Genomic DNA, 26169 nt, shown 5'->3' with positions numbered 1-26169 from the left:
TGCTAGCTCACCATGCACCAGGCATGGTGAGTGCCTAGAAACTCAGAATGTGAGAGGTGGAATCGAGAGGATCAGAAGTTCAAGGGCATCCTCAACTTCAGAGTGAGTTCAAGACCAGGCTGGGCTACATGAGACCTTGTCTCAAAAAAAAAAAATAAAGATTCTGAAATGGGGTCTCTATAAAAGTCCTAGATATTTATTGTATCCCCTCTTCACCTCCAGCTGTGTCTCAAAAACTGGTTAAAACACTAAGCAAGAACCCACTCAGGTCACAAAACACATGCTCTGAGTCTCACAGGACAAAGCTACTTCAATTAATTGTTAAATTAACATCAAAACATCACGATGAAAAGCAAAGCCTTTTGTTTTGGTGGCCCTCTTTAACTAACATCCAGATTATTAGACTAAACTATAGGCCACTGTCGTTCTTGTAAAATGGCTAAGCAGCCGTGAGTTCTAATAGTAGCCCGTTATCCCATCTGTCGTCTGCTAAATTCATGGCCATTGAGGGCCTCTGAGTATTTCTGATTTCCTAGCCTGCAGATCCCAGCGAGGAAGCAATTTCAAATCAGACCTGGTACAATACCTCTGAAAATGTCCCTAACCGTGAGGGAAGGAGGAATGCCTTGCCACAATCCCTTCCCCAGCTGACCCCTGTTCTGGTCCCTGCTTGCCAAAGCCTTTGTTGTGATTTTCTGATGTGAGCTATTATGTGCCCACGAGAGTCCCAGAGCTGAGATGTGAAGGCAGTCTCAGAGAGCTCCACCAGAATTCCTAGAAGTGAAAGCTTAGCCTGTGACCCACCAAACTCCCTCTTTTTGTAGCTAATCAACTGGCTAAATCCTCTCAAGTGAAAAAAAGAAAAAGCCGCACATTTTGTCATCTGTGACTTGCTGGGGCTGTCCGCCCCTCACAATGGCAGAGCCCGCGTATTAGGGATGAGTGGGTCCTCACACTTCGTCTGCTTCTAGCCTCAGCTGCCAAGTGGGTCCGCTGGGCCCCGGAACCCAGACACTACACTTTCCACACTTCTTGTCCATTATTTATGGGCCCTCGAGTGCACCGGGGGTTCCTCGCCAGCCGTCCCCATTCTCGGCAGCTGGACTTCTATAAGGGTGTGAAAGACTTCTGCCCTTGTCATCCCATAACTGGGACGCTGTAAAGAGCAAAAACTGAAGATGCCAGGTTAGTAGCTTAGGAAATGAACAAGAACTGACAACCGGCATTGTGAATTATATACATAGCTCCACACAGCCAATGACGCAATCAACAGAGAGAAGAGGCAGCCCTCGGAATGGGAGACAAATCATTCCCAGCTATGCATCAGATGGGGGATTAATATCCAGGACATATAAAGAACTCAAAAGTTGAGTTCTTGAAAACTGATTCAGTGGCTAAGGGCTCCACGTGTGCCCGCATTCACATGCACACACGTGTGCACACACAGACAATTTAATTTTTTAGAAGAACTCAGAAGTTTGCAGTACCAGGGGCAGGGATGCGGTTAGTTGTTTTTCTTTGGGGGCTTGGCATGGGCTGCCCATGCTTCGGTGGATAACCCCCACCCCTTGCACAAACAGGAAATTCTGATTAGACACAGTATGCTGTATAACAAAACAGATACGAAAGGAATTGTGGAGGATCTGAGGAAAGGTGGGGGAATAAAAGATTCATATAATCATAATACATGTATGCAACTCTCAGAGTAAATTTTAAAATAATAATTATAGGGGTTGGAAAGATGACTCAAATTAAGAAAAACCAGGTGGTGGTGGTGCACACCTTTAATCCTAGTACTCAGGAGGTAGAGTCAGGTGGATCTCTGTGAGTTCGAGGTCAGCCTGGACTACAGAGCTAGTTCCAGGATAGCCAAGGCTATACAGGGAGACTCTGTCTCAAACAATAGCAACAACAACAGAACATTAAAGAACACTGGCTGCTCTTGCAGAAAACCCAGATTCAGGTTCCATTACCCCACATAGTGGCTTACAACCATCTTTCTGGCTCCAGGGGATCTGACACCCTCTTCTGGCTTCTGTGGGTACTGCACACACAGACAGACATATATGCAGGCAAAACATCATATACACAAATTAGATTTTAAAAAATCATTTTGAAAAGTAAAGTAATAATAGTAATAATAAACAATGACTGACAAATAAAACACAAATAACCCAACAAAATCGGTAAATTATCTGAGCAGGCATTATTCAAATGAGGAACTAGAAGTGAGCAATATATATATAATCTTTAGCCATCAGAGAAATGAAATTGAAAATGCCACTGAGAATCTTTCACATGCAAGTCTGAGTGGCAATCTTTAAAATCACAGACAAACTAAAGGAGCAAGTGCTGGTAAGGATAGTGGAGGGGACCAGGTACTGCTGTTAAGAGTGTAAATTAATTCAGCTACTGTGGCAATCAATATAGAAATCCCTCAAAAGTTTAAAAATGAGGTACTGTCTCATGCAATCATACCCATGCTGGGCTGTCCCTGGGGGACGCAAGCATTCCGCACGACGCCTGCACATCCACGTCTGTTGTGCTGTGTTCACAAGAGCCACGCAATGGAAGCCCCAAGAAGACTGAAGCTGTGGAGTTTTCTGGAGAAAGAATGGGACTAGAAATCACCACGTTTAGCAAGATAAGTCAGTCTTATGGACAGGTAGCAAATACGAAAAGGAAAAAAGAACAGAATTACAAATAGCTAATAAGTACATGGGGAAACGCAGTATGTTTTGCCATTGGGAGAAGCAAATCAAAGCTCCACCAAGACTCCATCTTGGAGTGCCAATGGCTCAGTTGGTTAGGTCAACCTACTTATATGAGATTCCATCTCACCAGTTCAGGTTATCTCCAGGAAAACTCAAACCAACAAGTATTGGTGAATGTGCAGGGGATGGAAAGGAACCTTTACATCCAGCTCATCGCTATCCACAGTCTTAGTACCTGGGACGTGATGGAAGCTGTCATTAGAAGAAGTCCTCCACTGGGCATTGAGTCTTTGCCTGCTTAGGGTGACGTGACTGAGCTTGGCAGCCGCCAGGTTTATCAGTTTCTTTATGCTCCACTGGGACAGAATACCCGACAATAGAAACTTAAAGAAGGAAGAGGTTTGGGAGCTTATGTCTTGTGGGTATAGTCCTGGTGGCAGGAGGATGGACAGCTAGTCACCGTGCATCTTCAATCGTATGTACCATTATTCTCTATTCTCGGTGTTAGGAATATTTTCCCAATACGAGCTCTCTGCCGACGCAAATTCCCAATCAAGCCAAATTAAGAAATATCCAGGTTTAATGGGAGTTCTACACTCTAGGGTGGCCCCGAGGGGAAACCGGAGGCCACAAAGGCAACCACTGGGAGGAAGGAAAAGAGACCACGTGTTCCTCTTTGGGACCTGGCCTGCTGGGATTTGGAGTCCAGACTAATACAACTCTCAGGCCTGGGATAAATGCGAGGGACTGGGGTCTATGCTCCCAACTTAACACTCAGGCATTCTCCTCTCCCACTGCCTTCCTCTGGCCTTCCTCTGCACACAGACCCTGCCCTGCCAAGCTGGTTCCTTCCTTCTAGTGAGCCCCCTTCTTCTGGCTTATCACGTGTGTTCCATTATCCTCCTATTCCCCACCATCACTGGATCTCTTCTCCACTCTCTTGATCTCCTTTCTCATAGCCTGATAGCGTAAGCGCCATCATTAAAGATAGTCAAATTTATCTTGCTTATTCAAATCTACTGGTTCTGGGCTCTCTGCAGTGGCCTAGTGATAGGATGAGACCAGGACAACTTGCATTCACCTGTCACTAGGAGAGTTACTTGGTTCTGATCCTGTCACAGGCGCCATACAGAAAAACCGGACGTGATCTCCTTGTAGTCTGAGGGGGGTTCCTATTAGTGGCTAAAGTCTAGGTTTCTTTGTTTTAGCAGTCCTGGGGAGGGAACCTAGAGTCTTCCACAGGTGAGGCGAGTGGTCTCCCACTGAGATATCTCCCCAACTTTTTGTTTGTTTATTACCTTTTATTTTAAGACAGGGTCTCACTAAATTGCCCGGGCTGGCCTTGAATTCACTCACTGGTTCTGGCAGGCCTTGATTTTGATATCCTCCCCTTGAATAGCTAGCTAGTGTTATAGGCCTGTGCTACCAAACCCAACTTACGTGGTTGTATTAAATGTAGAACCAATTCTTATTTATCTTCTTTCTAACTTCAGGCACCAAGACTCTTCCTCCATCTTTTGTAGGAGAGCCATCTCCAGTCCTTCTTCAGCCTGGGGGAGTCTCAGTACAGTGGATGCCCAGCATCCGTGGTGCTAAGACACAACCCTCAGTTACAACATAAACATCAGTTCTCAGTGTGAACAGCTGGAGATGTGGGAGAGGCTGAGACTGCCCAGAGTCAGAACTCAAGTATCTGCTGTTCTGTCTTCATCTTTAGAGGGTGCAGGAATCAAAAGGACCACAGAGCTGACGAGAAGGCAGAGGAAGCAGATGAGTGCCGACACAGGCCTGCCAGAACACATCCACCAGCAAGATAGACCAGATCCCTCCATTTTCTTCAGCTACATCTGTAGATCACGAGGCCTCACAGACTCCCAAGCAGAACACAATAGATATTAAACATTAGACTAAAGTTCCGAGAAATCTGGCAAATTCTGCCGGGCTGAGGAGCACTGGCATGGGGAGATGAGGGAAACTAAAGGATTAAGATCCTGTGTCTCAGCCTCCAGGAGTTCAGCGTTTCCCAGTCCCAAACCTGTCCAGTAAACGTCATAACGGCCCTGATATTCAGGAGCTCTGGAATCACGTCTGTTCGAGGAGAGTCTATAACCTCAAGATGGGATTCAATTCTTATCCTCCTAATGTTGCCACTTTATATTTTCGAAATCTGAATCAAAGGTGGTTTGGAAAGTAACTCTGCTTTTCGGTGCAATTAAGAGTGTAATCCACGCCGTGTGGCCTGCAGCCCTTGCAAAGGCTCTGAGTTTTCATCTGCTCATTTTTAAGTGGTTTAATTTTGCCTCTGATTGCCAGGTGCTAAAATATGAACCTTCACACTTGTGAGTCACCGAATTTAACCACGCTGTGGCTCTACCCTCAGAGAGTTTTCTAGGTGTGAACCCAACTGTGCCCTGGACCCACAAAAAACATTTTAGTCAAGATTTCCAGGGTAAATTCTAGCCCACCCTTGTCAAAACCACATAGGCTCCCACCTCGCCTCCTTGCAGCAGACCCTGAGTTTGTCATGAGCTTCTGATCCTGCTGCTCTAAGCTGACTGTGGGAACTTAGGCAAGTGACTTCGCCCTCCTGAGCCTCAGTTTCCTTCTTAGTGAACTATGTGCTTAAAATAATTCAAAATTAAATGGTGTGTGCAGTGCCTGGTAATGACTAGACATTCTCATCCCCTCAGAAGGCTTACAACACCAATTGGGAAAATAAAATGTGGGACTTTAAAAGTAACCAAAACATATGACATAGATAAATAACAAACGGGGCACGGCTCTAGTTCTGGGGTGTGGGGTCATCACATCTCATTCATCTAACTTACCATCAATCTGTGTGTTTATGGATGGGTGTGTGGGTGTGTGGGTGTGTGTGTGCGCGCGCGCACATGCGTCCGTGGAGGCCGGAGAACAACCTCTTGTGTCTTTCCTTAGGAATACTGCCCACCTATTCTGAGGCAGGATTTCCTACTTGGCCTGGAACTTGCCAATTCAGCTGGGCTAGCTGGCCAGGAGCCCCGGACACCTGCCTGTCTCCTCCCCAGTTTGGGGGCTACAAGACATGCTGCCACACACCTGTCTTTTGCCTAGATTCTGGGAATAAAAGTTAGGTCCTTGTGCTTGAATGGCAAGAGCTTTACTGAGTGCACTCTCTTCAACTTCTGGGATGCCATCTTTTATGAAAGCATTCTCAATTTCAAAGATGCAAAATGTACAGAAAATATGGATGTTATGGGAATGGAGGTATAGAAGTGGCAACTGCAGGAAGCGATGTCCTCCAGATGGGCTCGAGGGAAACAGGAAAGCAGACACACAAAGACCTGTTCTTACTCTTCCCTTCCTCTTTACGTTTTCCTTGTTCCAGTCACTGACTTCTTTGGGGTTTGGGTAGGCACACATGTGAAGGTCAGAAGAAAATTGTTAGGACTCCATTATCTCCTTCCACTGTATGGAACCTAGAGAACAAACTCCTTCGTGCTTAGCAGCTCTCTCCTCCACATCATCACCATCATCCTTCTCTCCTTTACTTAGTGCAATCCATATTATTTTCTAAAACTCCTTCAGCTAACCTGGGACAAGGTAGAAGACAGCTTTCTGGGTGGAGCAGTGACCTAGCTCGTCAAGCCAGTTTGAGTCCTAACCACCCCATGAGCAACCCACCTCAGACTGAAAAGGCAGTGTCTTAGGCTCCATTGGAATATCATGTGTGGGTTCACAATCTGAGGGGACAGAACTCACAGCTACAGTTCCTGCTGGACTAATTCCCTCCTGATAGACTTATTGGTGGACAGAAACAGAAGGCTTACAAATGCTTCTCCATCTCCTCTCCCTTTATTCCCTGTGACGAGGAGCACCAACACCTCCCAAAACAGCCATAGTCATTGCACACACCCAGCCGTGGTGTTACACCTTCCACTCTGCAGCATCTCCTCAGCCTGTGCTGTGAATAAAGAAACCAGAAATCGTTCTCTGTCTAACCCAGAGACGCCAAGTGTCTCTGACTTTCAGAAACACTGTAGTTGAATACATTTTTCTAAGATGGAAGACTGAAAGAGCCGAATGACAAATGACCACCGTCTAATACATTGCAAGGACCGAACAAGTTTTTACCAAATGCATGCATGAGGTCAGGCAAGTTGGGGAAGGAGGAAAAGATACAAGCAACTTGGCTTTCAAGCACCCCACCCAGGATTTTTTTACAGTTGAATTTCAGAGAAAGTTGGCTCTTCTTCCTTTCACAGAGACATCAATGACTAAAAGCACTTTAACCTTCAGCTCAGGTGTTTATAACTTAGGTGCCCTTATTCCTTTTGAATCTTCCCCAAAGGATGAATGTCGCGTTCACCCTCGACCAGCAAGGAAGACGCAACACTTCTTGCAGCAGTTTATTCAGGACTTTATTCACAGCAATCTTTCTCCTTCTCTTTCTCCTTCTCTCTCTCTCTCTCTCTCTCTCTCTCTCTCTCTCTCTCTCTCTCTCTCTCTCTCTTCTTGGGCAAACCTCTCCCAGCCCTTAAAAAGGCACAGGCCTGCCAACCCTGGATTGCCAGGTGGGCACTGCCCATAGATCCACGCAATGCAAGCAGCTGACAATCATTGCGTTATCACAGAGAGCACTCGCTTTCGGGATCGCGGAGGGCGGGAGCTAGTACCATTAGGTGGCTCCACACAGCTCTCTACATTGCCATCAGGTGGGCTCTCTACAGATGAAGTTTTTAATATGGATTCCTTAGTAAGTAGTGATGGTGGGAGGCAGGAATACATAAATGGATGGATGATGGATAGATGGATAGACGGATGGATGGATGGATGGATGGATGGATGGATGGATGGATGGATGGATTGATACTTGTAGGCATAGTTTCTCTGTGTCTCAGCACTCACTCCCAAATAACCATTCAGAGACTTATTATTAATTATAAATGTTCAGCCAATAGCTCAGGCTTATTACTAGCTAACTCTTAAATTTTAAATTAACCCATATTTCTTATCTACCCTCTGGAACATGCAATACCTTCTTTCAGCACAGCACATTCATCTTGCTTCTTTCTATATCTCTCAAGACTCCCCTGACTCTGCCCTCCTTTGCAGCATTCTCTCTATCCCCAAAATCCTACCTAGCCATTGGTCAATAAGATTTTTGTCAACAATGATAGAGGCACATATTTACAGTGTACAAAGATTGTTCCAAAGTAGATGATGAATGGATGGATGGATGGATGATGGATGGATGGATGGATGATGGATGGATGGATGGATGGATGGATGGATAGATAGATGGATGGATAGATGGATGGATGGATGATGGATGGATGGATGGATGGATGATGGATGGACGGATGGATGGATGGATGAAGGATGGATGATGGGTGGATGTTGAGTGAATGAATGGATGATGGATGGATGGTTGGAGGATGGATAGAGGGAAGATGGATGGAGGATGGACAGATGGTGGGTGAGTGCAGGATGGATGGAGGATAGGTGGATGATGGATGGCTTAATTGATACTTGGAAGATGCATGTCTGCCTAGTGTTGTAGAACTCTGCACTGTGGTACTTCTTTCACAAGTCTAGGATGTGAATCCCATTGTCCAGGTCTCTGTACTTTGTGGTCTGTACATGTGAGTGTGTTAACCAGAGCATAGAAGACTACAATACAATCCTATGTTGTTCAAGTAGCCAGAAACGAGGTTAGCAAAGGAACTTGGGACCAGGTAAAGTGTGCTGATAGATAGCTCATAGGGGCACAGGGGCCGGAATTACCCTGAACCAAGAGTGACACAGGTTAGATCTTAAATAATTACAAACTTCTCTAGAAGAAACAGGGAACTGAGGGGGAAAGCACCAGAGGTTGTGGATGGCAGCCATGTGCACCATAGTCCTAACTGAAGTATTGTTCCAGCCTCTGGGCTGTTTGTTTATAATTCAGATGAAACAGTGGAGAGTTTAACTGGTATTGGCTAAGCTGTAAATAGCCAAGCATTTAGTCAAATGCTAATCTATATGTGCTGATGTGAATGTACTTCTTACATGTGGTTAACATTCTCCATCTGTTGAAGTCATCCAGAGGACTGACCTTTAATCCAACAAGTAAGCCTTGTCTAATCCACTAAAGGCCATAAGAGGAAAACCTGGAAAAGAAGAAATTTTATCTCAATACCATGAAGTCAACTCTTGAGTCCCAAGCCTGCCGATCTGCCCTACAGACTTCAAACTCGCCACACAGCAGAGTGTGTTGGTGGTATGTGTAGTGGTGATCATAGCTACTTTCCACACTTGTCAAACACCGTAAGACATGAGCCAGTTTCCTAAAATACATCTTTAAACAAGCAAGAGCTCCTGTGAGTACAGGGTGCATCACACACACACACACACACACACACACACACACACACACACACACACACGCACGCCTTCTACTAGAGGTTTCTCTGGAGAAATTTGGTTGCTGCGGGAAAACACTCATAACTGAAAGACAGTATGCCTACCTTCTTCGGGCAGTCACCACATCTCTGAGCGCCTACTATGTGTCAGACAGAACAGTTCACCTTGGTATGTGTGCAAAGTCGAGAAAAAGAGCCGGAAGAGCTGCCAGGAGCTGTGGTTGATAGACCGCCCTGCTCTTGGAGGTCTAGCAAGAGACAAGTTGCGTGGTGCTGGCCCCACTGTCTCCTAGTGTTGCATTCGCTTAAACGGGGAGCTCAGCTTCACCAAGTTAGCAGAAACCTAACTTGGCTATGGGGATTTTTGCTGAGTCATTGCCAATCATAGTTATATTAACTGGTATAATCTTTATATGTTCTCATCCCCTCACTCCTTATCCACACACTGTGAGGATAGCAATTTCTCTCACGCTTGCTGAAACTGGAGTCTGCCTAAATTGAGTGGAGCAGATTATCAAACACTTTGCACAGCTGAAGCAGCAGAGAGAGCATTGGTTGCCTCTGAGGCTTGTAAGCGAAGAGCTGCTTGAAACCCTCAGGGTCCTGGGAGGTGAGCTACCTCAGGAGGATGCCCGTGGAAGTCAGACTATGTGCACATGGCATGAATAAGCACCCCTCACCCAAAATCCATAAATAAAAATGTTAATAATTAGTACATTTTATAAATTAATTCTTTCAATAGACCTTTACATGTTTTACTGTGCTGGGAAGCAAAATACATGCAATATGAGATTTACCATTTTAATCTTTCTAAATTCCATTTTAAAAAGTTTTTGATAGCTTCATACATGACTACTATATTTATGTCACTTCAACCTCTCCCTCTCCCCTCCCCACTCCAGGTCTACCCATGTGTACCCAGTTTCCTCTCAAGTTATTGACTTCTTTGGTTATTATTGTTACACACATAAATGTGTGTGTGTGTGTGTGTGTGTGTGTGTGTGTGTGTGTGTGTGTGTGTGTGTGTAAACTGTTGTGTCCGTTTAGTGTTGCTCATATTCATGTGTGTTTAAGGCTGGCCTCTTAGGGCTTGGATAACCTCTCAGGGGCTTTGTTCCCAGCAAAGACAGACTGTCCCTCTCTCAGTAGGCATTAATTGCCACAGCTCATCATCTAGGAGTGGGGTACCATGAGACTAACCCGCCCACACTGATGTGTCAACTGGTGGTGTCATTGGACAGGTCTTGTTTAGACAACCAAATCTGGGGGATGTTATATATTCTGTTTCTCTGTCACATGTGGAAAATGCTGACTAATAGCAGGTGACCTAGCCTGGCTCTGAGAATTGTCCCGCCCTCCCTGGTTTCCTAAGCCTTTAGTGTAGGAGTTGACTGCAGGTGTTGTCGTTGGGAATAGGCACCCTAGGGTCTGTTGCTCTCTGTGGATTTCTGGGATGGTCTGCATCTCCTGCAAAAAGAAGGCAGCTTCTTCCATAAGGGATGAGAGCTTCATTAATCTTTGGATATAATAATTAGTAGCCAGGGGTGGTGGCACACACCTTTAATCCCAGCACTCAGGAGACAGAGATGGGTGGGTCTCTGTGAGTTTGAACCAGCCTGGTCTACAGAGCAAGTTCCAGGACAGGCAGGGCTAAACTAAGAAACCCTGTCTTGAAAAACAAAACAATGAAAGAAAGAAAAAAGGAAGGAAGGAAGAAAAGAAGAAAAGATTAGTATTGAGTTAGGAATATACTAATTCGGCAAAGTGGCCAAAGTAGCCTCTCCTCTAGGTTCCATGACCTCACCAGCCATGGGTAGCTGGCTAGGTTTACAGCATCCGGCATGATTTCCCTTCTATTAAAGTGTACATTTCTCTCTGGGCATGGTAATCCCAGCACTTAGCAGGCAGAGACAGGTGGATCCCTGAGTTTAAGACCAACCTGGTCTAAAGAGCTAGTTCCAGGACAGCCAGGGCTACCGTCTTAGAAAACCAAGATACAAAATAAAAGTTAAAAAGAGTACATTCCAGTATTGTTACTGACTCGCTATGCTACTCAACCATCACATTCCTTCTAGAACTTTTTCTTCATCCCCAGAAGGTGGCCCATATTGAATAAGCAATTACTGCTCAACATCCAGTCCCCTCTGCCCCTTTTAGGCATGATTTTGATTTCTGCCTCTCTGGATAAACCTGTCGTGGACATTTCCCAGTACCAGATATGCAGTACGCACCAGGGTTTTCTGTCTGGCTTCCATAATGTTTTCAGGGTTCATCTTCAGGATAGTACAGATCACGACACCATTGTATTTGTGGCTGATCAAATTCTGTGTTTTGGATGTCACAAATGCTGTTTTCATTCACCCACTGACAGGCACCTTGTTTTCCTCCTTTGAGGCCTCTGTGAACATCCAGGTACAGGTTTTACCTATGGCTAGAGAGAGAGCTCAGCAGGTAACCCCTGATACCCTGAGCTTGACTCCTGGAACCCTTATAAAACGGGCATGTGTGGCGCTCAGCTTTGTAATGCCAGCACTTCTACAGGAGACAGGAGACTCCGTGGAAGGGCACACAGGCAGGGCAGCCCAGGAGCAGAGAGGATGGGGCAGATCCTGTATTGATATGGGGGAAGGGCAGAACCAACTCCCAAAGCCTGTCCAACCACACACACGCACCATGGTAAGTCTTTCTAAAACACTAGTGTCATTTGAACGATTATTTTCAATTCTCTGGGGACTCCCTGGGTCAGGTGGTAATCCTATCGGCTTATTCCACGTGGAGGCTGAGGCTGTGCATTCTCTGTATCCTCTGACAGAGTGTGGGGGTCTGAACGTCCTGTTACCGTGAGTTAGAGCCACTGTCCAGTATAAAGCGGTCTCTTATGTGGTGCCAACATTCACTTCTCCTAACAACTAGGCACGTTGACCACCTTTTCTTGTGTTTTGTGGCCATTTGCCAAACTTTGGGGTACAAATGTCTGCTCAAGCCTTTTGCCCACTTATTTGCTATTCCCTTTATATATTGGGGGAGCAGGAGGGCACTTCATAGCCAAACCACAGCACTTTTCTTTGCCTTGGTTGATTTGATTTTCTTTTTTTTCTTTTAAGATGTTTATTTTATTTATCTTTTTGTTTTATGTGCGCTGGTATTTTTTTCTTGCATGTATGTCTGTATGAAAGTGTCAGATTCCCTGGAACTGGAGTTACAGATAGTTGTGAGCTGCCAGGTGGGTGCTGGGAATAGAACCTGGGCCCTTTGGGAGAACAGACAGTGCGTCTAACCACCGAGCATCTCTCCAGCCCGTTAGTTTGATGTTCTGTGCTTTCAGTTCAGGTCGTCTGTGTGCTTCTAAGAACTTGTCTATTTCATGTAGATCTTCTGCTCCATTACACAGCGGCTCGCATTCTCTGTCTGAGACGTTTTCTACTTCGGTAAGGTTGGTAGTGGTGCCCACTTTCACTTCTGCCTTCGGGGCCTTGAGTCATCTCTTTCTGTTTCCGTCTAAGCAGAGTTTTAATTCATCCTTTCCAAGTATCGGCTCTGGTTCTGCTGTTTCCACCTCTGCTTCATTTATTTTCACTACCGGCTCTTTCCGATAGCGCTGCTTTCAGCCAGTCCTTCTTTCTCTAGCCCAGCGCTTCCCAGCCTTCCGAACACTGCAACCCTGTGACCCAGTTCCTCGTGTTGCCATGCTCCCAACTATAGCATTATCTCATGGCTATCATTTTCACAACTGTAACTTACCGCTGTTGCGAACCATAATGTAAATATCTGATATCAGGGTATCTGATATGTGACCCCTGTGAAGGGGTTGTTTGACCCCCTCCCCAAAAGGGGCCTCAGCCCACATGGTGAGAACCTCCGCTAGCTCTTCCTGGGCTAAAGTTGTTAGGTTAGAGATCTAGCTCCCTTCTCTTTTCTAAGACTTATTTAGTTTTTGTGCATGGATGTTCTGCCCACATGTTTGTCTGGGTACCACCCATCGGCCTGGCTTACTGATGGTCATGAACCACCATGCAGTTGCTAAAGATCAAGCCCTGGGCCTCTGCAAGAGCACCAAGTGCCCAAAACTGTTGATCGGTCTCTCCAGTGCCTCGCTTCCTTCTTCTTAAAAATTCTTGTTTGTTTGTGTACGTGTGTGAGTGCCTGCATGCAAAGTGTTCCAAAATACAGTCACACAGAAGCTTCAACTCACATGTGTGAATGACTGATCCTTTCCTCCTTTAGGAAGATGGCTCAGGAAGTCAGGGAAGAGTTGAAGAGGCTCAGGTGCCTTAAGGGGAAGGAAGGGCAGCAGGCATGTTACTGTTGCTGAAGAGGCCTACCATGTTTTCCTGAGGTTTGCTGCACTAAGCATAGTTTACGGATCCCAAGTTCCTGGGTCTTGTTGGTGTAACAATAATTTTCTCACGCTTGTGTAGCTCTTTGCTGTTTGCGATCCAGCATCGCAAAAGCTCTAGGGTTCTCTCCCTCCTCTCTTTCTCCCTCCCCTTCCTCTCTCTTTTAATACAAATTCTCAAGTAGCTCTGACTGGCCCTGAACTCAGGGCCAAACTACTAATCCTCTTGCCTCCACTTCCCAAGTGCTGGGGACAGCAGGCATGTCTGTGGTTTATGGGGTTCCAGGGCCTCATGTGTGTTAAGCAGCCACCCTACCAACCAAGTTACACCCCAGGCTTTGTATTCCTCTTTAACACTAGAAAGAGGTGCTTTGGAGTGATGCACAGGTACATATGTACTCAGCTACACATATCTTCCGGTCACATGCCTGGCTGTTCTTTACAGTTTGCAAAGTCATGTGACTTTGGAAAAGTCTGAGCGAATGTCTGATAATTTCTCCAGGGTCTGCTACCTTCAATTACTAGAGACAATAGCCCTAGTAATTTAAGCATGGGTTGCCACTTTGATTTGAAATCTATCTGCGGGGGCTGGAGAGTGGACTCAGCAGTTAAAAGCACTGGCTGCTCTTCTGGAGGAACTGGGTTCCAATTCCCAGCACTCACATGGTAGTTCACAACTGTCTGTACTGCCTGTTCCAGGAGATCTGACACATTCACACAGCACACATGCAGGCAAAACATCAATGTACATGAAATAAAAATAAGTTGCTTTAAAAAAAAAATCTGTCTGCAAAGTGAGTTCAGCGCCCACCATACAAGCAACTTTGTAACCAGATGCACTGCTTCAGTTTATAACAAAACTCCCCCCTCCGTAGCTCTGCAGTCTGTTCTGTTCCTGTACCATCCATCTCCAAAGCCTCCTGCTTCATACACGGCTCTCACTGGCTGCCAGAGAAGGTGATTTTAGTGCTGAGACCTGTTGTGGTTAAGGCTTGGCTTTCTCCACAATGGAGTTACAGTCAGCCATAAAGAACATGAAACTGCCACTTTCTAGAAAAAAGGATCAAGTTTGAGATTATTATATTAAGTGGAAACTAAGCCAGACACAAAAAGACTAATAGTGCCTCTTTTCTCTTGTTTGTATAAATGCATAGACCATATATGTACATATGTATAAACTCCAATTTACAGCATAATTAGTTACCTTCTGCAACTATGAGGTATGTGTACAAACAAACACCCAGGCATGTATGTGTGTGCATGCACATGAAAGTGCGTGTGTGCATGTATGTGTGTGTGAGAGTGTGTGTATAAGAGACAGAGAGAGGAAGAGGGAGGGAGAGAGAGGGAGGGAGAGAGAAACAGGAGACCGGGGGAAGGGAAGAGACCAGTTTGCGAAGAGAAGGAGAAGAAAGGAGGGTTTATAAAGATGAATATGGTCAGAATACATGACACAGTCGAAGGGAATCTCATCTTTAGGGGACTCGTAACTTCACAGAAGGGTGAATTAGTTTATTTAAGTACTGTCAAGAGTGACCTTGACTTGGCCTCTGCATCTTTCTGAGCCAGAGCCTCCCATCCACAAAAGAGCAAAGGGGCAGTTTGCAAGGTTGCTGTGAGCTCCCGATGTGAAATACTTTAACAATCCGAAGCCTGGCACATTGGTCCTCGACAAATGTGGTCTTCCTAGAGATGCTTCCTGTCTCCTGGGGTTCTAGCTCCTGCTCCCTTTCAAAGCATCCTGTCTTCCTTATCTCTGCCGTCCTCACAAGGGGGCTGGCTACAGGTTATCTCTGCCAGCTGACTCGCCAGACAGTTAGTGGAATGGATCCGACAATCAGTCCTCCTCTGTGTAAAACACGCTTAGAAAGGAAAGATCGCTAGACAGTGATCCCAGTTGGGGGAAGCGAAACAGAGCAACAACAAAACCCCCACGGGGCTAAGTGCAGCCATCCACTGTGGTAGATTTGCAGATGAAATGTCAGCATGAGAAAAAAGTCAACAGCCAAAAAAGAAAGAGAAAACAAAGCACGCATAGAGCATTGGCAACGCGTGTCACCAAGCGCAGAACGCCGCTGCGTTTTTGTATCCGTGTGGAAGACAAACATTTTTTCCTTTTTTCTATGTTTGAGTTTAGCTTCTTCCTTTATTAGGTAAAACCTGTGATGCTGGAGGTGAGATAACACATGCGCATATTCATGTTGATGTAAAAATATGTCTGCTTTTCTGTAAATATAAAGGGTAGAATTTATTTTCTAAATGAATGGAAGATCATCCGCAATCTGGACATTTACTCCCTGTGGACAAGAACTGGAGCTCATAGCCCAAGCCTAGCTTGATGGCTCCATTTCCTCCCAATTCAGAGCTTCTAGAGGACAGCGTGTGTCTGTGATTACTGACAGAGGTTATCATGTTGTGCTTTTACAATGGCCAGGGTATGGGGGAGCACATCTTTTTAGTTCCAGACCTGGGAGGCAGAGGCAGGTGGATCTCTGTGAGTTCAGGGCCAGCCTGGTTTCCATACTGAGTTCCAGGACAGCCAGAGCTACATTGTGAGACTCTGTCCAAAAATAAATCACAACATTCAGTTCCCACACTGGGCCAAATGAATCCACATCTGAAGGGATGAGGCCGGGCTGCATCAGCAGCTTCTCAAGTTGTCCCACTGTGAGCCAGATCCAAGAACCTAGAGCCATGTCTCTGAAGCCATAGCCTGGATGAGACTGAACCTGAACTTGGACTCTTGCCAACTTCCCACCAATGTGGACTCTTTTGGTCCTTGGACCACAGTTAGTTTACAAGGCTGTGCAAGAATTCCTAAGCATTTTTATTTTATTTCATTTTGCAAAATCACTTTCGGTTCCTGCTGTTATAAAACCAAAAGTTCGGGCTAGAGGGCCTCAGACCTCATTGCCTCTGCAGACTTGCACAGAGTAAGACCAGCTGGGAGGAATCGCCCGTGGTTCGCCAAGAGCCATGTCACTGGCACCTGACCGTTTCTGGAAGCTAAGGAAGACGGACGTTGACTCTCCATAGGTCAGAGTGCAGCAGAGCTGTCTGAACCTCTGTGAGCACTGGACTCACGGGCATGCTCAATTTAAAGATCCAAGAGCTCCAGAGATACTCCTACAGAGACTGAGAGACTTGGGTCCCAGGGATTTCCGAAAGGAGACTAGAGTGGGTTGTTGTAACAGTAACACTGACTGACAATCAGTAAATGGCTCCGGCGTGCCCGGTGCTGTTCTGGTAATCGCATAATCAAAGTGTGTATCGTCTTCGCATCCATCCTATGGGCTAAGGACTTCTAGTCCCAGTGTATAAACTGAGAAAACTGGCAGATAAGGCCTCAGAAGACAGCCGGGAACCATGCGTGTGGGACTGGGCAGCACTTAGATATTGGGGTCCTTTCTTCAAACAGTGTGTGACCAGAGAAAGGAAAGAAGAGAAAAATAGAAGCAAGAAGGAATAGGCCTCATGGGTAATACATTTAGGGTTCCCAGCCTGAGAACCTGGCTTCAGATTCTGGACTTTAAATAAATAAGTTTGAATGCGGGAGACTCCTGAGCTACACCTAAGTTCCACTGACAGTCTTCAAGGATGGTGTGTGTGTGTGTGTGTGTGTGTGTGTGTGTGTGTGTGTGTGCGTGCGCATGCATGTTATATAGAGAATGAGTAGAAGTCAGGAATTGGTTCCCTCCTTTCACCGTGTGAATACTGGGAATTGAACACAGGTCCTCAGACTTGGCAGCAAGCACCTCTACCCACGAAGTCATCTTGATAATCCTTTGGGGCTATCATACCAGTTGAATTAAACTTTCTGGGGATTTTTAAAAAATTAATTAAAATATAATTACATCATTTTCTCCCTTTTGTTCCCTCCCTCCAACTCCTCCTGTGTCCTCTCCTCCCCCTCTTACTCCTCAAATTCATGGTCTCTTTTCCTTTGATTATTATTGTTCCATATCTATGCATAAAGACATAAATACAAACTGCTGGGTTCACTTAGTATTGCTTTTGAATGTACATTATCTCAGGGCTGGCTACTTGGGATTGGCTAAGCAGTTGGGGGCTGATGCATGGGAAAGACTAATTCTTCCTCTCTGCCAATAGTCTTTACTTGCTAGTACTTCTTTGTCTAAGGAGTTTGGGGAATCTAATCTTATTGTCATCTCCCAAATACTCTTTATTATGTTATGATATATTTTAGGTCCAGTGTGAAGTCCAAGGACCTACATCCTGACAAGCACACCCTGAGTGGTTCTAATACACGGCCACATTTAGGCTCATTTATAGAGCAGGGCTAGAAGCTGTCAGGTTGGATTAGATTCCTAGTTCTCCGTTACATATCTCCATGTCCTCATTCATTCATTCTGTCAACAATAAATACAGGGGCACTACCCTATGCTCACTCAAGTCTCTAGAAACTTGGCTCCACACAGAGTAGATAGTAGCCCCTTCCCTCATGAAGTGTTTACCTTCAAGTGCAGCCCGCAAGGAATGCACTAAGGGAAATTTTAAATCAATGTGCACATACACAGAAGCTGCAGCTGTGGAGCAACCAACCAGAGGAGCAGCTCCTGCTGGGAAGATGAGAGTGGACTAAAGATTTGAAAGACGCAGAGGCTCATGCAGAGACCCCTGTGAAGTCCTCAGACAGGACAGCAAACCTGAAGGCTCAGAAGTGAGAGTGAGCCTGGAGTGGAGCTGTGGTGAATGCCTGAGAGACGACTCGTGGAGGAGAGAGCAGCTTGGCGTGGTTTCAGAGGTTCATGGGTCCCCACAGCGGAAAGGTGAAGTCTTGGTCCGTGGAGGTCAGGGCATAAATGGACAGCATGGACAGAGGCAGAGCTGACATCAGTAAGTTTCAAAGGACCCATTGCTAGTGATCTGCTTCCACCATCCCACTTCCTAAAGGCTCCACAGCCTTGAAAATGGTGCCGCCAGCTGGGACCCAGCTTTCAGAAGGAGACCATGGGACATTTTAGAGTCCTGACACCGGATGCTTTCAGAGAGCGGTAAGACTAGCGGAATGTAGGGGAACTAAGAGCAAGGGAAGAATTCACAGAGAACTCTGTAAACCAACGGATTACGGGAAGTCCTGGGAGATGTTGGGTGTAATCGCTGGCCTATTTTGTGCCTCAAAGGGTTTCCCAGTTGCTGGGTTGGGAAGCAGTCTCCAAGATGACGTCAGAAACATGGAGACCAGTTTGAAGACAGCTATCCAAGTGACAAAACAGTGTCTTGGACTCCATCAGCAGAAGTACAGGCAGTGAGAAATGAATATGTTTTGAATAAATTTGGAAAATCAAGAAAAATATGATTTCCTAAAGGTTTGAGCTGTAAGATTAAGAAGTCAAGGGGCCTGGGTATATGGCTCAGGGTCAAGAGCACTGACTGCTCTTCCAAAGGCCTGGGGTTCAATTTCCAGCACCCACATGGCAGTTCTCCGCTATCTGTAATGCTAGTTCCAGGAGATCCAACACTTTCATACGGACATACATGCAGGCAAAAACATCAATGCACATGAAATAAAAATAAATACTTTTTAAAAAGAAAAGTCAAAGATCTCCAGTAGTAAAATTTACTTTAATCATTAATTCATTTGATTTGTATTTCTTTTGTTTGGTTGGTGTTTTTTATTTAGTCTTGTGAGTAGGTACAGAGCTCAAAGCGACTATGTAATAGGAATACTAGGACTACAGGTATATGTAGCCTCACTTGCTTTCAATAGCATTGGGGATTGAAGCCAAGACTGTGCATGCTCAGTAGTTTGAGCTACAGCCTCCATTGATTCATCTGAAGCATAATTCTTGGTCCCTGTGCAAAGCCTTGATTCTAATGACACTGGGACAACAAATATTCACCCAAGTTGTCGTGGCAACCAGAGCCTGGTGTATAGTAGGTTACAATTCATAGAAGCATTACAATAATTTACCCTTGGCAAAGATGGAAATGGAGTTAGGCCACACGGGTCTGTGTGAATGAAATACAAGGTGTTAGTCAAGATGGAGTGGAATGGAAAACTGTACTCTGTTCTCATCGCCATGATTTCCCAAACAGACTGACATTCTTGGTTTGTTTCTTTTATTGTAGAAGGCAGGAAGCGTGGACCTGACGCTAGGAAAGGTTTAGCAGTGCTTCGGAGAGTTGGGATGCTATTGCTTTGGTTTTGGGGTTTTGTTTTTGTTTTTTATTAAGATTTATTTATTATGTATACAGTATTGTGTTTGCCTGCAGGCCAGAAGAGGGCACCAGATCTCATTACAGATGGTTGTGAGCCACCATGTGGTTGCTGGGAACTGAATTCAGGACCTTTGGAAAAGCAGTCAGTGCTCTCAACCTCTGAGCCATCTCTCCAGCCCCTGATGCTATTGCTTTGAAAGGTGACATTTTTGCTGGATTAGACTCCCTCCAGAGGTGGTTTGCCACTTCTGGGGACATTCTAAGTTGTCATAGTGAGGCTGGGAAAGGGACATGGGGTGTCATCTGGTGGGTAGGTGTCAAGGAAAGTTAACTGTCCTGGAAGGGCTTGGACATTCCTACCTCCCCCTGCCCTGCCACCCCTGCAGAACCTGCAAGTGCAGCCACCCCTGAGGCTAAAAGCACAAGATAAAGGAAAGGAATCACCCCAAACCAAACAATAAAATAGGCCATGTGAGAGAACCATTGTCCCCACTCCAGGAGGGTTACGGAGTCTTTAGGCCTGAGCAGGGACACTTAGACTTTGCTCCAGAAATGGCGCTCCTTGGAGGCGGTCGTCCATTCTTCCCGGTGTCTTCACCAAAGAGGGAGGACGCCTCTTCTCTTCTGGCTGAAAAGCCTTGACCGGGGTGGATGTTCTCGCAGTGAGGAGAATCTGTTTGAAGATGTTTTATTCTGGGAAAATTAATGGGCAGGCCATGGTCAAGAAAAGAGACAAATTGTTCTTTTGGTTCCAAATAAATGGTTGTTTTCCTGACACTGCCTGAATTTAAATGGTCCTCAGTTTGACTGCGAAATTAACACCTCTTTGAGGTTAATTGTGGGGGTGGGGTGTCATTTACACCTCTTCCAGAGCTATTGTTTGCCTGGAATGCAGGGGGAACGGCGCAGCAGGCACGACCCCTTCCCTAACCTGGCTTGTACCTTGATCCGTCAGGCCTTCTGGTCCCTGGAGTACTCCCTGAGGCGCTGCCTCACTCCAGAGCTGGAGTCTCCCACAAGAGATGTCTACCTCGTGGTCACAGAGCCAGAAGCGAAGAGCCTGGCATGACATCCTAGCTATTAGCTCGGTGCTCGGGGAAATCTTCAAACTCTGAAATCATCCAGGTTGGATTTGGGGGTTTTGTTATTATTGTTTCTTAGGTTTTGTTGTTTTTTTTTTTCAATTGGGCACATATACATTGTACACAGTGTTGGGCTTCATAAACCAAGTCTTTCAAATCATGTATTTTTACAGTATTCACCGGAGTCAGATTGGCTCCCAAATCTTCCCATCCTATTTTACCCTGCTATAGTTTTCTTATTTTGGTCTGTTTTCAGGTCCTGTGTGTGTGTGTATGTGTGTGTGTGTGTGTGTGTGTCTATGAGAGACAGACAGACAGAGAACACATTACATTTTCTTTATCCACTCATCCATTGGCAGTTTTTGAGACAGCGCCTCACACTGGTAGCCTAGGCTGGCTTTGAACCCGCACTCTTCTGCCTCGGGAGTTCTGGGATTACAGATGTGAGTCGTCACACATGGCCTTATCCTTCCTTAACTAAACTCTAGGAGTTTATGGACCCTAGAGTCGGTGATTTGAGACTAAGGGTCCTGTGTCCGGGTGCGTTTCCTGTGGGTAACATGGAAAGACAGTAAGCAGGTGGTCTTGGGGAGCAGTCGACTTGAACAGGTGCTGTGGGAACTCCTTTCTTCCGAGGGAGGGAAGGCGTGGGGATGTGGTGACAGCCTCTAAGGAACCCTCAGCATGTCACAGCATCCTCTCTGAAGGCTGACAGAAGCTCACAGTAAGCAGACGTCCATGCCTCCACTGAGTGACTCTCCCTGCACTGATGGCAACAGCGAAGGCTCAAAAAAGTGATAGCCAAGCGACCATGGAGAGAGAAAGAAAGAGAATACAATGCTGGCGGAGTATTTTCGTTATAAAGACAATAATATGTGCTTATCATATAAAACCTAGAAAGATATCAGACTAAAAGAAGAAAATTGAGTTATCTATAAAGGGCACATCCAACTGCCCGTGACTTGATTGTTCCTGTTCAGCTATTTCTCCACAATACACTTTCTCGAAGAAGTCATTCTGTGCCTGAGAGACGACTCAGCAAATAAAGGTGCTCTCTGAACTAGCCTGACGCCCAGTTCTGTCCTCAGAACCCACGCAAAGGTGGAAGGAGAGGTTGTCCTCTGACCTCCACACACGTGTTGAGGCCCGTGCCCTCCGGAGCATGTGTACACACAATCATAACAAAAACAGTTAAGTATAAATAAAAACAGAAGTCATGTTCATCTATCTTTTACTTCCATCTCCTTCATCTGGAAACATACACATTATAAACACTTTCTGAGGATTTGTTTATTAAAAAAATCTACCCTGATCTATGATCTGTTTATAAAAAATTTCTATTACACAATTGTATTCCTCATTTTCTTCCTTTTTTATCTCATATATTTATTTGCTTATTTTTGTTTGTTTTGAGAGTCTGCTGAAGCCCAAGTTAGAGTCCTTTTTTCTAACCAATTATTATCTATTTATTTTATGTGTATGAGCATTTTGCCTACATGTACTCTGTGTGCTCCGTCATCCATGCCTGTGAAGGCCAGAAGAGGGTGTCAGAGGCCCTGGAAGTGGAGTTACAGATGCCTGGCACCATCACGTGGGTGCTAGGATTTAAACTTGAGTCCTCTGGAGAAACAATCAGTGTTCTCAACCTCTGAACCATCTCTCTCTAGCCCCAGGACAGACTCAAACTAGAACTCACTAGTAGCAGAGGCTGACCTTGAACTTCTGTTTTTCCTCGCCTAGCCTGCCAAGTGCTGGGATTATAGGTAGGTACCAGCCTGATGCTTGGCTTCTTAATGTCTACTAATAGAAGCCTACCTACCGTTAATATCTTGTTGCTTCGTTTTTGTGCACATATTTGATTTACTTACGATAAATTTCTTTGTGGCACTATCGACAAGAGAGGGGGTGCCCCCTCTTAGGTTCTTGGCATATGTTACGGGCTGTTCTTTAAAAGCCACACTAGTGTTATCTCATCTTTGTGGGCTTGCGTGGCATTTCAAGCCCAGATAGTCTTTGACAATACAACAAGGGTTTAAAAAGTGAAGCTGGTTGAGTTGACTGATGCCTCATAAACTGTCACAGAAAATCTCAAAGGTGACATTTATAAATGGTGTTCTTCTGATCTCTGGTGAAGAAGTGGGTGCCAGTCAAATAGAAAGGGCTTTCCTCTGAGGGGCCAAAACCCCCACTTTGACACATAACAAACCCGAATTTCAGTTAGAACGCTTTGAGCAGCAGTGAATGTGAGCTTACCTGACTACAGACAGATTTTAAGTGTGAATACTCTGTCCTAGAAGTTTTCCAGATAAGATATCAGTGTGTGTGGTCTGGATGACCCTGAGGTCAGCATCTTCCTGGGGTCTCTTAAGGGCTGGTGTTACAGCCATGTACCATAGTGCCCAACTTGAAATTCTTTATTCTGTCTTGTTTTGTTCTGTGAGATGTGATCTAGTTATGTTGTCTAGGCCAGTTTTAAGCTCCAAGTTCTCCTACCTCAGCAACCCAAGTATCTGGGCTTACCACCCCCAGCTTTGGAAATCCCATTCCTAAACCATGGGTCAGAAAGAATAGGAAGCAGCCTAAATGTCCATAAATAAGGGGGAAGATAATTTAATCATACATTAAGCATGGAGTAGAATATGACTCGGCAGATACAATGCCAAGCTCTGTTTACTTGCTTGTTTTTTTGGAATAGCATCTCACCAAGTAGCTAGCTGGGCTGGTTATTCTTTTGCCAGTTTGAAAGAAGCTAGAGTCAGCTAGGAGGAGGGAATGTTGATTGAGGAATTGCCTTCATAAGATTGGTCTGTTGCCAAGTCTGTGGGGGCATTTTCTTGATTAATGATTGATGTTTGAGGGCTGGGCCCACTGTGGGTGGTGCCACCCCGAGGCAGGTGGTCCTGGATCCTACAAGAAAACAAGCAGAGCAAACCGTGAGAACAAGTCAGTAAATCACCGTCCTCCCTGGTCTCTGCTTCGAGTCTTGCCTCCAGCTTCCTGCCCTTCCTTGAATTCCTGTCTTGGCTTCCCTCAGTGATTGTCATGAAATGGGCAAGCTAAGTTAACCCTTTTATCTCTAAGCTTGGTTTTGGCCATGGTGTTTTATCACAGCAATAGAAAGCAAATTAATACACCAGCATTGCACTCAATCATGCTGGCCCAGGCTTTCTAATGCTGGGATGATAGCGTGCTCTCTCTCTCTCTCTCTCTCTCTCTCTCTCTCTCTCTCTCTCTCTCTCTCTCTCTCTCTCACACACACACACACACACACACACACACACACACACACACACTCTTACACACACAGGAAAGCACACACATAGAAGGGAGGCTGCCAGGAGAGAAGAGGGCCAAAGGGAGGTGGGGAGGGAAGAGAGCAGTCATGGAGTACCTGTGTCACCGAAGGACGGCTGGGGGACAGGAAGGATCAGCAAGAGGGGAAGAGGAAGGACCAGGGGAACACAAATAAAACTAAACTTTAGCGATAAGCATGTATAAACTGTGTGCCAATGAAGCACATGTCTTTGTATGTTAAACAAAAATATTAGTAAAAAGATTTGAGAAATATCAACGTCCCTCAGTTTTGTCTTACCTAAACTGTTAATTTTTTTTTAACTACTGATTTTAAAACTTTGTATGTTCTTCTGTGTCACTCTGGAAGAAAGCTGCCATGAAATGCCATTAACGCCAGACGGCGTCTACTGTCAGAGACACGGGGATGTGAACAGTGTGTGGAATCCTGTCTATACAAGGCAAAAATGCCAAGGGCTCATGAGCTCATTCAAGGAGCACCCGGGATCTGAGTTTTGGCTAAACAAGTCTTTAAACTTAAAAAAAAAATTCGAAGGGAAATAGATGAAATATTGTAATTATTCGGTTCTGTATAATATATTAGTTTTAATTTTTTACTGCTTTGATCATTTGACAAATACTGTTGTCAATACGTGTGCTTTGCAGAGGAATTAGAACATGGTTGGTGGCAATCACCGTCTCAAAGCTTTGCTCTAGTCATTTGATCTGTCAGTCATACACTTGGCGGTCATTCACAAAACACTTGCTGAATTGAGGTCCTCTCGGTTCAGAAGACAATCTCTTATTACTCTGTCAAAGTAAACAGTCCATGTCCTTAACTCTTGACTTTCTACCTGACCACATCTGGGTAGCAAGTTGTGAGTGTCCTCAGGTTCTTCCAGCTTCTGCTTCCGCCCTGGGAGAAGGGAGAAAGCAAACAAGCACTGCCCACCCTGCTGCTAGCCAGTGGCAGCTCCTGAGTTCAATGTGACCCCTGCGGGAGGTCAAAATGAAAACTCACCTGCCAGTGACAGTTTCTAACTCTTCTCTTGGCTTAAAGAAAGGCTTATTATCAAGAAAGTGTTTAAAACGAGAGAGAAGAGAGAGAGAGAGAGAGAGAGAGAGAGAGAGAGAGAGAGAGAGAACTAAAAAGCATCACCAGACAAAATGAATAAATAAATACCCTCAGTCACATCTGGATTTCAGAAAAAGTGAATATATTTGTAAAAACCTGCACGCACTCTGGAATCTCAGCTAAACGATAACATTTTGCCTTACGTGTTCTAGCATAACATGGGAGATTATGTGGGACTCATTTACATTAAAATATTATGTGCATCTGAAATTCAATTTTTAACTGTGCATTTCTTCTCAAAATATGTTAAACCCAGGGTAAAACTAATCCAGCAAAAGAAAAAACAAAAGCAAGGGCTGGTGAGATGGCTCAGCAGATAAAGGCACTAGCCTCAGGACTCATGTTGGGTACCTGGATGCCACATAATGGGAGAAGAGAAACAATCCAGCAGGTTGTCCTTTGCACATGCACACACACACACACCACCACCACCACCACCACCACCACCCCAAAATAAATAAATAATTTAAAAGAAAAGAAAAAAATGAACTGAAAGCCATGTGTAAGGATAAGTAAGAATCAGGGAAGAGGCAAGAAGAGGTGGCTAAAAATGAGAAGGAAGAAACCAAATCAGCAGCAGCTGGTGAAGGGGGGGAGCATTCGACCTGGACACTGTCTGCATCTGCTCCATTTCCTACCGGCACGGAGAGGCCTGTGCTAAACGGGGTCCTTTTTCAAACACTGACCAATGGACTTGGCCACAGTCGCCAGATTCATCCATGTTGGCACTGACCGATCCATGAGTCTCCAGGGGCTTTCCTGGACTCCGCAGGAACTGAGACTCCCTCTGCAAACCTGAATACGGCTGCTGCCGTCTCTCTCAGCAGTCAAAGAATCTCGGGGTCATTTTTAGGCGTGGACCTGTGCATTCTATCAATCGAGTCAAAGCTCCTTGCATCAGCTTGAGGGAGATGCCGAAGGTCTCAGACCCTCATTGGCAGTCTGGTAGCTTGGGACACCCTTGCGCAGGGTCACATCCCTTCTCTGAGGCATTTTACCCTCATCACCTTCTAGAACACAGGCAGACCCATAGTGCTTAAAA

Source organism: Microtus pennsylvanicus, chromosome 3 (assembly GCF_037038515.1).
Source record: "Microtus pennsylvanicus isolate mMicPen1 chromosome 3, mMicPen1.hap1, whole genome shotgun sequence".
Classification (NCBI taxonomy): domain Eukaryota; kingdom Metazoa; phylum Chordata; class Mammalia; order Rodentia; family Cricetidae; genus Microtus; species Microtus pennsylvanicus.
Note: the sequence above shows the minus strand (reverse complement) of the source record.